At 46.2% G+C, this 12,558-nt stretch overlaps 1 protein-coding gene across 3 annotated transcripts in view; it reads right to left on the bottom strand.

The window, feature by feature from the left end:
• The window catches only part of KLHL4 (kelch like family member 4), an 87,665-nt gene that overhangs the window by 54,060 nt on the left and 21,047 nt on the right, over positions 1-12,558 (bottom strand). Inside the window, exon 1 of one of the 3 annotated variants that reach the window (XM_014572706.4) lies at positions 124-240. The exons of the other annotated variants lie outside the window; for them this stretch is intronic. The gene's annotated coding sequence lies outside the window, so the exon portion shown is untranslated. Of the gene's footprint in view, positions 1-123; positions 241-12,558 lie in introns of those variants that run through there. 3 annotated transcript variants of the gene reach the window in all.

The following is a 12,558-nucleotide window of genomic DNA, read 5'->3' as shown; positions in this document are numbered from 1 at the left end:
GTGGGGGCCTCAGGGGAAGAACTGAGGGCAGGAGCAGGAGCAGGCAGCATGTTGTCAATCAGGGATTGAACTGCTGTGCACATAGTGCAGCCCTGGTCCAGCATCTCCCACCAGGTGTCTCACCGCAGCTGAATGTCTTTCTGTAGTCTCTAGTCCAGGGTCTGCTCCAGGGATTTGAGTGCTGTGAGGTGCTCCCACTGTGCTGGTTGGTCCCTCTGAGTCAGGAAGCTGCCATGGGTGGTGTCAACCGCCCTCCTCTCGCAGCTGGTCTGGCTGTGAAGAACAGAGAGACAGTCAGTCATCCCTGGAGACACTGTGCCTGAAGCCTAGACCTCATCTCCACCTGAAGTTGTCAGTTGAGACGAAGGCAACGTGTTTGGAGCAAGGCCACATGTGGCCTACCCAGTGGGCCCTTTCTTGCAAGGGCCCAGAAGTTCAAAGGGGGAGCCTCACTATCCCCACATCCAGGGACAAGCAGCATGTGAAGATGTTGGCCAGACAGGTTCCTGCAGATGGGAGGAGGTCATGGGGCAGCTGGGCTTCCCTCTGTGGGCTTCCACACACTGCCTCCAGTAGTGGTGGCATCCTGCAGGGAGAGAACTTGTATCCCTATCCACTGGGGGGAAGAGGCAGGGTGTCAGGGGGAGGTGTGTGTGAGTGGCAGAGGCTCCTGCACTTTGCCGTGCTGTCCCCAAGAGTGCAGGCATGCCCATGTGCCATATGCAGCACAGCTATGTGTATGTGTTTGGGTGTCTCCATGTCCGCCGCCTCCTTGTAGTTGTGGCTTGTGGAGGGAGGGTAGGGTGTCCCACCTCGGTGTCAGGAGTATGACAGGCCTCTTCAGACATCCTGTGGTACAAGGGTCCTCTGTTGCAGCCTCTTGGGGCTGTGTGCCCCGGACTGGCGGCGCTCCATGTGCACAGGCTGCTGCATGATCCCAAGGCTGCAAAGGCTGAGTGAGGAGCACACAGCTGCCCCTCCCCCCCCTCCACCCTGTGTGTGTGCAGGGAATGTGATGGCACTCACCTGATGTAGCTTCCCCAGCCTCGGATGATGCCTGGGACAGGTCCAGAGCATGGGGTACCGGCTGCAGGGTCAGGAAGGTTATTATGTTGGCCTCGTCCGGCTCCTCCTCTTCCTCCTCTTCCTCCTTCTCTGCATATCTGCCCCTGGTGAGAGCGACGATGGGCATCTTGAGCCCTGAGTCCACTACCAAGGTGGGGGAAAGGGACTGCCCTGCCCCTTAGTATGCAGTGCAAGTCCTCATATTAGGGGTTTCTGTGGGTTTCTGCCCTGGAGTGGGACCTGAGCACCCAAGCCCTGAGATATGCCTGGAAGAGCTCCTTTACTTTCATTTGCACCTGCTCCTGGATGTGGATGTGCCCCTTGTTGGCCAGGCTGTCAGCCACATGGCCATAGATATTGACGTTCTGGCATCTGGTGCAGAGATCCTGAAGGTTGGTCTCGTCACCCCATATCTCAATAAGTTCCAGGATCTCTGCACCAGACCATTTCCAGGCAGGGTCCTGGGAGCTGGCAGACTGCTCCCTGGGAGCAGTGGAGGGCACGGTGGGAATAGCAGAGTCGCTCATTTTGAGCTAACTAGAAGTAGTGGCAGCTGCTGGGTGACCTAGGGCTGTCAGTGCCTGTTGTCTGACACCAGCCCTTTCCCCTAAGGCTTCAGCTTCAAGGGCTTCAAGGGCTCCAAGGGAAGTGAGGACTACAGAGTTTTGATGAGTGTAGACAGAGCCAGTCAGCAGGGCAGTCAAAAGGGCTGGAGGCCAATTATTTTCAAATAACTCCAACCACCCTATCTAAGCAGGTGCTATTATGAAATAGCTATTTCAGAAGAGTCATTCTTCCTCATGGAATGAGGTTTACCAATGCTGAAATAAGTCACTCATTATTTCGAAATTATTCAGAAATAATGGGCTAGCTGTGTAGACGCTCACATAGTTATTTCAGAATAATGGACATTATTCCAAAATAGCACTGCTGTGTAGATGTACCCTCACTGACTAGAAGAAAAAAAATGGAGAGGCTGCAGATAAAGTTGACACGGTTAAATACAGTGTATGTTGAAATGGCTCCACTCTGAGTCCATTTCTCACCCCTCAAAATAACTAAATTCCACTCTTGTAGGCTATTATACTTTTACATTATTCTGACCATTATTACTGAGTAAAGAACACTTCTGCTTTAACTAGAAGTGTTAACTCAAATTCCTTACTTGGTATTTAAGTTAAGTGTGATAAGTTCTTTTTTAAACCCTTGTGTCTTTAATGTTTTAGCACCTGCAAATGCACATACAGTGATGATTTTCCCACTGAATACATTTCTACTAAAGCATTCTACTAACATTTATGCTGACATAATGGTTGTATTGTTGAAGGAATTGACGTGTTTGCCATTTAACCACTTGTTTTATCCTTTACCTAAATGATAATTTGAGTATTATGTCAAATAACCATGTGAGCACAAAGATTTGTAAAGTATTAAAATATTATCTTTCCTGCCATCTCTGAAGCTACAGTGAGCTCTCAGGAATTCATATTATGTATTTTTCTGGCCAGTAGCTAGTAGTGTTCGTAGCATTATACATATGTGTACATTATCTATCTATATATTGTAGAGCATGTCTGTGTGTCTGTCTGCGAGTCCATTTGTTCAAGAACTCCTTCTAAATGGTGAGAGCTAGGGCCACCAAATTTGGTATGCAGCTTCCTCTTCTCCTAACTTAAAGCAAGCTCAGGATTTGGTTGTTCCAGAACAACTGAAAGGTCTGGGGAAAGGACAGTTTTCTATAACATGCAAAGGGAAGGGCACACTATGAGATGGCAGCCTGTGGCAAGTGCCGCCGGGCTGATGGCCGAGTGGTGTGATGTGCCTAGTGTGGGTACTCCGGGCACTCCATGCCAGGACTGCTTTGCAAGCGGGGAACCCCTGAGAACTGTCTGTCTGGGATGGGGGTTGGGACCCTTTAAGCACAGCCCTCGGCTAGCCTGAGACAGCATCTCCATGCTCTAAGTCCTCCTCTGATGCCCTGCCGGCACTGCTTCTGGCCATCCTTAAGCCCGGTTCAGGGTCCACTTAATGTGGACATGCTAGTTCGAATTAGCAAAACGCTAATTCGAACTAGTTTTTTTAGTCTGGATCCGTTAGTTCGAATTAGCTTAGTTCAAATTAATGTTGTAGTGTGGACATACCCATACTCACTCAAGCACCACGGGAGGTCAATATTTTCTAGCAACATTTCGAACACTTCCAGGCTGTGTCTACATTGGCATCCCTTTCCGGAAAAGGGATGCTAATGAGACACTTCGGAATTGCAAATCCACGGGGGATTTAAATATCCCCCGCGGCATTTGCATTTACATGGCTGCCGCTTTTTTCTGGCTTGGGGTTTTTGCCGGAGAAAAGCGCCTGTGTAGACGCGATTCTTCGGAAAATAAGCCCTTTTCCGGAGGATCCCTTGAAAGTAGGAATACACTGCGTCTACACTGGCGCTTTTCTCTGACAAAAACCCCGAGCCGGAAAAAAGTGGCAGCCATGTAAATGCAAATGCCACGGGGGATATTTAAATCCCCCGTGGATTTGCAATTCCGAAGTGTCTCATTAGCATCCCTTTTCCGGAAAGGCATGCCAATGTAGACACAGCCCCACTGTTTACTTGGCTCTTAAAAGACATTTAGAGGTAAATTAGAGCTAATTAACAGCACAGAAAACTAAGAGCCAGGACTGGTGGCTGTAAACAAATTTTACGGACCACGGGAAACTTGGCCACACCCATGATAAATGGACAGCCAGCTAATAAAATTATGTCAGATTACAGATGTTGCCGGATCAGAGAGTGCCGGACTAAAGTGGTTTAACCAGTGCATTTCATTTCTGGAGTGAGTCTACTGACAAACAAAAAAGCTGCAAACGTTAGCAGGAAACATTTAGAGCTCCCATAAAGTGATAAACAGGCAAAATAATAAACAGAGTGTTCATTCTATGAGCTATCAGGAAAACACAAAAATACATAACTTTACCTGAAACACTCATAGGAATCTGTACCCAAACTCTTATGATGAGATTAAGCTAACTGTGTGATTAATTGTAAAAATTAATGTTCAGGATGACGATCATGTAGCTTCTTAATGACTGTCGATATTCCGATTGTGGATATTCAAATATGGGCATGGACAATTACCTGAAGTCCTTTATCTAAACCTGCATGTTTGGGGTGGGGAGAAGGGGGTTGTATGGCCATCCTGTGCCTGCATTATAGTTTTATACTAACTGTTTGCTTTCTAGGATATACTATAGAACTAGGACACTACACAATGTAAAATTATCCTGGGTTTTGATTGAGCAAAAGGGAAAAAATGAAAAGTGCTCTCCTTTGGCTATGGCAACTACAAATCTCTAATAACAATAATAAAATACCAATGGAATAAACTATTTGTTCATGTATCAACATACACAGAAGTGATTTTTTGCTGCTGTTTTAGGGTTTAGTCAGGAAAGTTGCAAATAACTATCCCTAATGGTATGTCTAGACTACATCCCTCTGTCACCAGAGGGATGTATATTAGATATACCGAAATTGCTAATGAAGCGGGGATTTAAATATCCCGTGCTTCATTAGAATAAAAATGGCCACCGCTTTTTGTCGACGTGGCAATTTGCCAGCAAAAATGAGCAGTCTAGACGGGGATTGGTTGACAAGGAAAGCCTTTTCCGACTGATCCCTTATGCTTCGTGCAACGAGGTTTACAGGATCAGTCGAAAAGGGCTTTCCTTCTGTAACTTCTCAGTGTTGGAATTGGTTAAAATAACTTATCTCCTTTATTAAGGATATGTGTGATTGTGTTGTCTAAAACAAATTGTGATTCTAATCGAGAGCCTAAAGTCCATGGAAAGTCTCTCATTGACTTCACTGGGCTTTGGGTTTAAAGTTAGTTATATTCTTAAGCAGTTTTCTAGAGCAGAGACACAGTGCTCTGTTCCCTTGAAGTTTATAAATAAAAATCTGGATTCACACCCACCAATATGCTCTAATGGCCATATGTTCACTTCCTATGGGATAAGAGAATTTATATTTAAAGATCAATGCCATAAGCATATGAGACACTGTGTTGTCTTATTCAAATTTTTTGCACCAAACTTCTGGCTGCATGAAATAGAAGATGAGAATTAAAGACCTTGCATAAGCCAAAAAGGCACTAGTAAGAACACCAGAGATTTTGTGAATTTCCATTTTAATATTAGCATTTTCTTGTGGTTCCACCTAGTACTGTCATCATGCTTCTCTGTGGTAATGTGTGGTGCTGCCACTAGTCCCCTGCTGAACGCTGTGTACATTTGACTTCTTGATGTAATTTTTATGGCCATGTCAAACAATTTTTTTTCATTTTTTTCAATATGTAGCTTATACTAATGACCACCGGAGTTGTGGAGGGGGACCACACTGCAGTTATTGACAGCATAGAATATATCTCAGAACAATTACATTAAGATATTTTCATTTGAATCAGAGGGTATGTCTACACTACCCCCCTAGTTCGAACTACGGGGGGTAATGTAGTCATATGGCGTTGCAAATGAAGCCCGGGATTTGAATTTCCCGGACTTCATTTGCATAAAGCCGGCCGGCGCAATTTTAAAATGCCAGCTAGTTCGGACTGCGTGCCATGCGGCTACACGGATTAGGGTTAGGCACGCAGTCTGAACTAGCCGGCATTTAAAAATGGCGCCGGCCGGCTTTATGCAAATGAAGCCCGGGAAATTCAAATCCCGGGCTTCATTTGCAACTCCGTATGACTACATTACCCCCCCTAGTTCGAACTAGGGGGGTAGTGTTGACATACCCAGACTCTTAGGGTATATCTAGACTACATGCCTCTGCTGTAAAAGAGGCTCCCCGACATATCCAATCAAGCAGGGATTTAAATATCCCCACTTCATTAAAATAAAAATGGCTGCCATGCTGTGCCAGCTCAGCTGATCGTCAGCACAGCGCGTGAGTCAAGATGCGGATTGGTTGACAGGGGAAGCCTATGGCTCCTGTTTAATTATGCTTTGTTTTAATATTTTTCATCTTCCATACAACTATATATTTTAAGCAGTTTATAGATGTAACCCCCAAGGAGATTGGCTTTAAAAGAAGGTAACCAGGTGGAGAGGGGGCGCTACATTGGAGGCACCGCTGGGATCCCATCTTTTAAACTCATACCTTATATACACTCCTGCTGTCTTCCTGGGATATTAAGTAAATTCCCAGTATGGATTATCAGAAGAGGCTTATAGTTTGGTGTGAGCTGGAGGGAGCTGACCCTGAACGCCACTTTCTGCTCACTAATGTACCCACTGAGTGGGAAATTAGACAAATTGAAGATGAGATTGCTAATGTCAGAGAATGGGGAACCTGTGTGGTTCGGAGTCAGATGAAAGCACAAGGGGAAGCTACTTTATCTCTTCTTGTAGAGAGCAAGATTATACTGTCTACTGTAGTGACTCCCCATGTAATTCTGCCAGATGGAGAGGAGGACGGATGGAAGGTGACCATTCAAACACAATCACGTTTTCCCTCCCCATCTGCCCCACCATCTGAAACTAATGGTTTTCAGTCCAAATTGGGGAACTTCCTTATGCAGGAAGGGAAGACCATGACTGAATTAAGGACTCTTTTGGGAAGTAGTCCTGTGCCTCCTTCCAGTTCTACAGACCAAATAATTTTTGCTATGGGAAAAGCAATAGGGGAGTCCATAAAGACAGCATATGAATCAGGCCCTTACAGAAAACTGAAGTTCTTTTCAGGCATTAAACCTGTGCCTGTAGGGGAAGATGACTATGACACTTGGAGGCATCAACTAAATCAGGTGATGCAGGAATGGCAATGTAGTGAGGCTGAAAAGAGGAAACGTGTGGCAGAAAGCCTGCGATGACCTGCAGGGAATGTAATCTGTGCATTAAAAGCCAGCAAGCCTGCTGCCACTGTTGATGACTATCTCTCGGCGATGGAGGATGCCTTTGGGAGCCTAGAGACTGGGGAAGACCTCTACTTTCAGTTTCGATCCTGTTACCAACATTCAGGTGAAAAACTATCTTCCTATCTTCACAGATTGGAACCATCCCTTCAACTGTGCATCCGCCGTAAAGGCACTGAAAGGAGCAAGGAACACCGAGTACGACTAGAACAGGTCATACGAGGTGCCATTTATGATGATTTTCTAATTATGAAATTTAAACTTGCAGACCGATTGGACAGTCCTCCAGAATTCCACCAACTGCTGCGAGAAGTCCGGGAGGAGGAGGAAAAGAGAACGGTTAGAGAGAGGAATAAGATCTCAGTGAGCCAGACCGTTGGTCCTCAGAAACTGAAGGATGACCTTTGTCTGCCTACCACTGAGGACCTCCATCAACAGCTCAAAACCCTGACAGCACAGCTCACTGAATTTATGACGAGTAAGATGCCTCAGAGGTCACCTAGCGATATTCTTCCACCAACTTTGACAGAAAGGAAGTACCCTCCTTTTCACCCAGGGAGAAGGGACCCCAACAGAGAACCTGTAAAGAAAACCTTGGTGACCCTCCCAAGGAACAAGAGATTCTGCTACCGATGTGGCGAGGATGGGCACATTTCCACCCAGTGTGACAACCCAAGGAATGAAGAGAAGGTAGCGCAACGAAAAATGGAGCATACTGGGAGCCATTACAGTCAGAGCTCCACTAAGTTGTGTTATGAACAGCCTTCCTGGAGCCCATTCCCAGAAGGATTGATAGGCCCAGCAGCGGTAGTTAATGTGATGGTAGAAGGGATTCCCTGTAGGGCCCTGCTGGACAGTGGATCTCAGGTCACCATCATTACTAGAGAATTCCATCGGCAATTCCTCCCTCAAGTGAAGATCCATCCTCTAGAAGGATTGGCAATATGGGGCCTTAGCAATGCTAGTTACCCATACGATGGATATGTACTAGTGACTTTATGTTTTCCTGCAGAACTGGCTGGATGTCTCCAGGATTGTGATACTCTGGCTTTGATTTGTCCTGAGACACAAAATTCTGATGGCATTCCCATATTGATTGGAACCAACAGCAACATGTTCCAATCTTTGGCCACACTTTGTGGTCGTTTGGGCCAGAAGACCCCAGATGTGGTTCGCCCTTCATGGAGAGAACTGACCCTGGGCTCATCCACAATGCCTTCTGACCATGATAGCTCTGACGATGAATCTCTAGGGAAAGTAGTAAGAGTATCCAAAGCTGTTTTGTCCATACCCCCACATGGTGAGATTGACTTGAGGGGAAAACTTGAGAAGCACAGTAGCAGCCTTCCTCATACAGTAATGATGGAGTCCTCTGATGGAGATAACCTCCCTAGTGGTCTGATGGTTCTGAGAGGTTTATTGTCCTTACCACAGCTGGAAGAAGCTGGCATTATGGTCAGAATACGAAATGAAACCAACCATCCCATAGCCATCAGGAGAGGAATGGTATTGGCACGATTGTATAGAGTAGAGAGTGTTATGAGCCCTGCAGCTGCAGCCAGAAAGCCCTGTAAGGCATTGGATCCTGATCTTTTTAATTTTGGTGATTCTCCTGTATCTCCCAGTTGGAAAGACCGGTTAAAAAAGCAGTTAAGCGAGAGACCTAATGTGTTCTCCACTGAAGAATGGGATGTGGGGTGTGCCCTTAACGTGGAACACACCATTCGTTTGGCAGATGACAGGCCTTTCAGGGAGAGGTCCCGAAGACTGGCACCTGCAGACATTGAGGATGTGAGAAAGCATATCCAAGAACTATTGGAAGCAGGAATAATTTCTGAATCCCGTAGCCCCTATGCATCCCCCATTGTGGTGGTGCGGAAGAAAAATGGGACTGTGCGCATGTGTGTGGACTATCGCACACTGAATAAAAGGACCATCCCAGATCAATACACTGTACCTAGGGTAGATGATGCCTTAGCTTGCCTAGCAGGAAGCAGATGGTTCTCTGTCTTAGATTTACGAAGCGGCTACTACCAGATCCCGATGAGCTCTGAAGACAAAGAGAAAACAGCTTTCATTTGTCCCTTGGGATTCTACCAGTTTGAGAGGATGCCCCAAGGTATCTCGGGAGCTCCTGCTACATTCCAGCGTTTGATGGAGAAGACAGTGGGGGATATGAATTTGTTAGAAGTGCTGGTGTATTTGGATGACTTAATTGTTTTTGGGAAAACTCTGGAAGAGCATGAAGCCCGACTAATGAAAGTGTTAGACCGCCTGGACGCTAGTGGGTTGAAACTGTCACTTGATAAATGTCAATTTTGTCAGACCCGAGTAAAATATGTAGGCCATATTGTGTCAGAAGAAGGTGTGGCGACTGATCCCGAGAAGATTGAGGCATTAACCACCTGGCCTGTACCCAAAGACCTGAAAGCTTTACAATCTTTCCTAGGCTTCTGTGGATATTACCGCCGATTTGTAAAAAATTACTCCTCCATTGTGAGACCGCTCACCAATTTGACAAGGGGATACCCCCCAATGTGGAAGAGATCACCCCAACATAAGCTTGCAAGTCCTAATGAGAGGTATTTCAAGGTGAATGAACCATTTGGAGACCGTTGGACTGAGGAATGCAACAGCGCTTTCCATGCCCTTATTGAGAAACTCACCACTGCACCAGTGTTAACCTTTGCAGACCCTACCAAGCCCTATGAACTACATGTAGATGCCAGTCTTGATGGATTAGGAGCAGTTCTCTATCAGAATTATGAGAATAAATGGAAACCTGTGGCGTTTGTCAGTCGAGGGTTGACTGCCTCTGAAAGACACTATCCCGTGCACAAACTTGAGTTTTTAGCTCTCAAATGGGCTGTTGTGGACAAACTTCATGATTATCTATACGGAGCGACCTTTGTAGTAAAAACAGATAATAACCCACTTACTTATGTGCAGACCACGGCTAAACTAGATGCTACTGGTCAGTGATGGATGGCTGCCTTGGCTGCTTATGACTTTAAGCTGCAGTACCGTTCGGGTCAGACCAATGCAGACGCAGATGCATTGTCCCGTCGCCCTCATAACCCGCTCGAGGAAGAGTCTGAGTGGATGGAGATACCATCTCCTGCTATTCGTGCCACCTGCAAGGCTGTAATAGGAAAAGTGCAGTCCCCTTATGTAAATGAGGAAAGATATGCTGACACACTGGGGTTGTCTGAGAAGGCTATACCTACCATTTATGCAAACCTCGTTGGGCTAAAGACTTTTGAATTGCCCCAGTTAACTCCGACTGAATTGAGAAGAGCTCAGTGGAAAGATTCAAATATTGGACCTGTGCTGGAAGCTGTAGAAAAGGGTGAAAACCCCATCTCTAAGGCTAACTTTTCCCCCAGCACAATTCTTCTCTTAAAAGAGTGGGATCGTTTAGGGTATGTCTACACTACCCCGCTAGTTCGAACTAGCGGGGTAATGTATGCATACCGCACTTGCTAATGAAGCCCGGGATTTGAATTTCCCGGGCTTCATTAGCATAAGCGGGGAGCCGCCATTTTTAAATCCCCGCTGCTTCGAACCCCGTGTAGCGCGGCTACACGGGGCTCGAACTAGGTAGTTCGGACTAGGGTCCTATTCCGAACTACCGGTACTCCTCGTGAAACGAGGTGTACCGGTAGTTCGGAATAGGCACCCTAGTCCGAACTACCTGGTTCGAGCCCCGTGTAGCCGCGCTACACGGGGTTCGAAGCAGCGGGGATTTAAAAATGGCGGCTCCCCGCTTATGCTAATGAAGCCCGGGAAATTCAAATCCCGGGCTTCATTAGCAAGTGCGGTATGCATACATTACCCTCCTAGTTCGAACTAGGAGGGTAGTGTAGACATACCCTTAGTGATTAACAAAGGTTTGTTATTCCGGACCATCCAGACTGTAAGGGGCCATGTGCGGAAACAACTGGTCTTACCCCAAGAATACCAGGAGATGGTGTTGAAGTCTCTGCACGATGATCATGGTCACTTGGGGGTAGATAAGACTTTGGAACTGGTCAGAGATCGGTTTTATTGGCCCAAAATGACAGCATCTGTGGAAGACCACTGCAAATGGTGCTCTCGGTGTGTTAAGCGGAAGACTCTGCCAAAAAAGGCAGCGACTATGGTGAACATCGCTACAGATGCACCCATGCAATTGGTGTGCATTGACTTTTTGTCATTGGAGCCTGATAGAAAGAACCACTCCAGTATACTTGTAGTTACTGACCATTTTACAAGGTATTCCCAAGCATATCCCACAAAAGACCAAAAAGCCAGTACAGTGGCCAAAATTTTATGGGACAAATTCTTTGTACATTATGGTTTCCCTGCCCGAATCCATTCTGACCAGGGAAGAGATTTTGAAAGCAGACTAATTCGTGAACTTACAAAAACCCTGGGAATAAGGAAGCCCAGAACCACTCCTTACCATCCCCAGGGAGATCCACAACCGGAGAGATTCAACCGGACTTTGCTAAACATGTTGGGAACACTACATCCATCCCAAAAGACCAGATGGAGTGAGCATGTCAGTTACCTTGTGCATGCTTATAACTGCACTAAAAATGAGTCCACTGGATTTTCGCCTTATTATTTAATGTTTGGCAGAGAAGCCAGGCTACCAATTGACTTATGTTTTGGGATATCCTCTGATGAAGCTAGCGAAACAACTTATCTCCAGTACATTCAGAGTCTCAGGCGTGACTTGCGGGAAGCTTACAGACTGGCCTCCCAAGCAGCCACAAAAAGCAACCTTGCTAACAAGCAGAGATATGATAGTCGGGTCCGTGAACAGGATCTGCAGGTAGGAGACAGAGTCTTAATCCGAAATCTAGGTCTCACTGGAAAGCATAAATTAGCTGACCGGTGGAATGCAGACACCTACATAGTGGTTGATAAGCTACCAGACTTGCCTGTATATCGCCTTAGGATGGAAAATGGAAAAAATGTTTGTAAGACTATTCACCGAAACCACCTCTTGCCAGTGGGACAGTTAATAGGTGAAGAGAAAAATAGTGAATGTGGTTCCTCCCGGCGACCCATTACTCGTTCAAGACTAAGGAAGAAAGTTCCTGCAGAAAGAACCCTTACTGCACAACTTGAATCTGCTGAGGAGGCAGACAGTGAGTCTTTAACCTCCTCTGGAGAAAATGATCCTCATTCACAGAGTAGCAGTGAAGAGGAATTCTTCCCCTATTATCCAATACCTCCTATGCTTCATGAGCAGCTATGTGAGGTAGAAACTGTTAGAGAGGGAGAATCTGAGCCTCCTCTAGCTCAAATACTTAACCCTGAAGCTGCACCCTTTGTACCCCCTCAGTCAACAATACAGCATGAAGAGGCAAGTGGTTTACCAGCTAGGATGGTTCCACCTGTAGAGGATGTGGGAGAAGCCATGCAACCTGCAGAGAGGGAAATCATTGATTGTCCTGCAGTCATTACTGCTGAGAACCCTGAGAATGAAGAAGCTCCTGTACTTCGACGTTCAGAACGAGAGCGAAAACCTGTACAGAAACTCACCTATGATGTTCCAGGGTCCTCCACCTCTGTCCCTCTGCATTTAGTAAAT

Source organism: Pelodiscus sinensis, chromosome 13, assembly GCF_052426305.1.
Source record: "Pelodiscus sinensis isolate ZL-2025 chromosome 13, ASM5242630v1, whole genome shotgun sequence".
NCBI classification, from domain to species: Eukaryota; Metazoa; Chordata; order Testudines; family Trionychidae; genus Pelodiscus; species Pelodiscus sinensis.
This window is presented reverse-complemented; position numbering and strand designations above follow the sequence as displayed.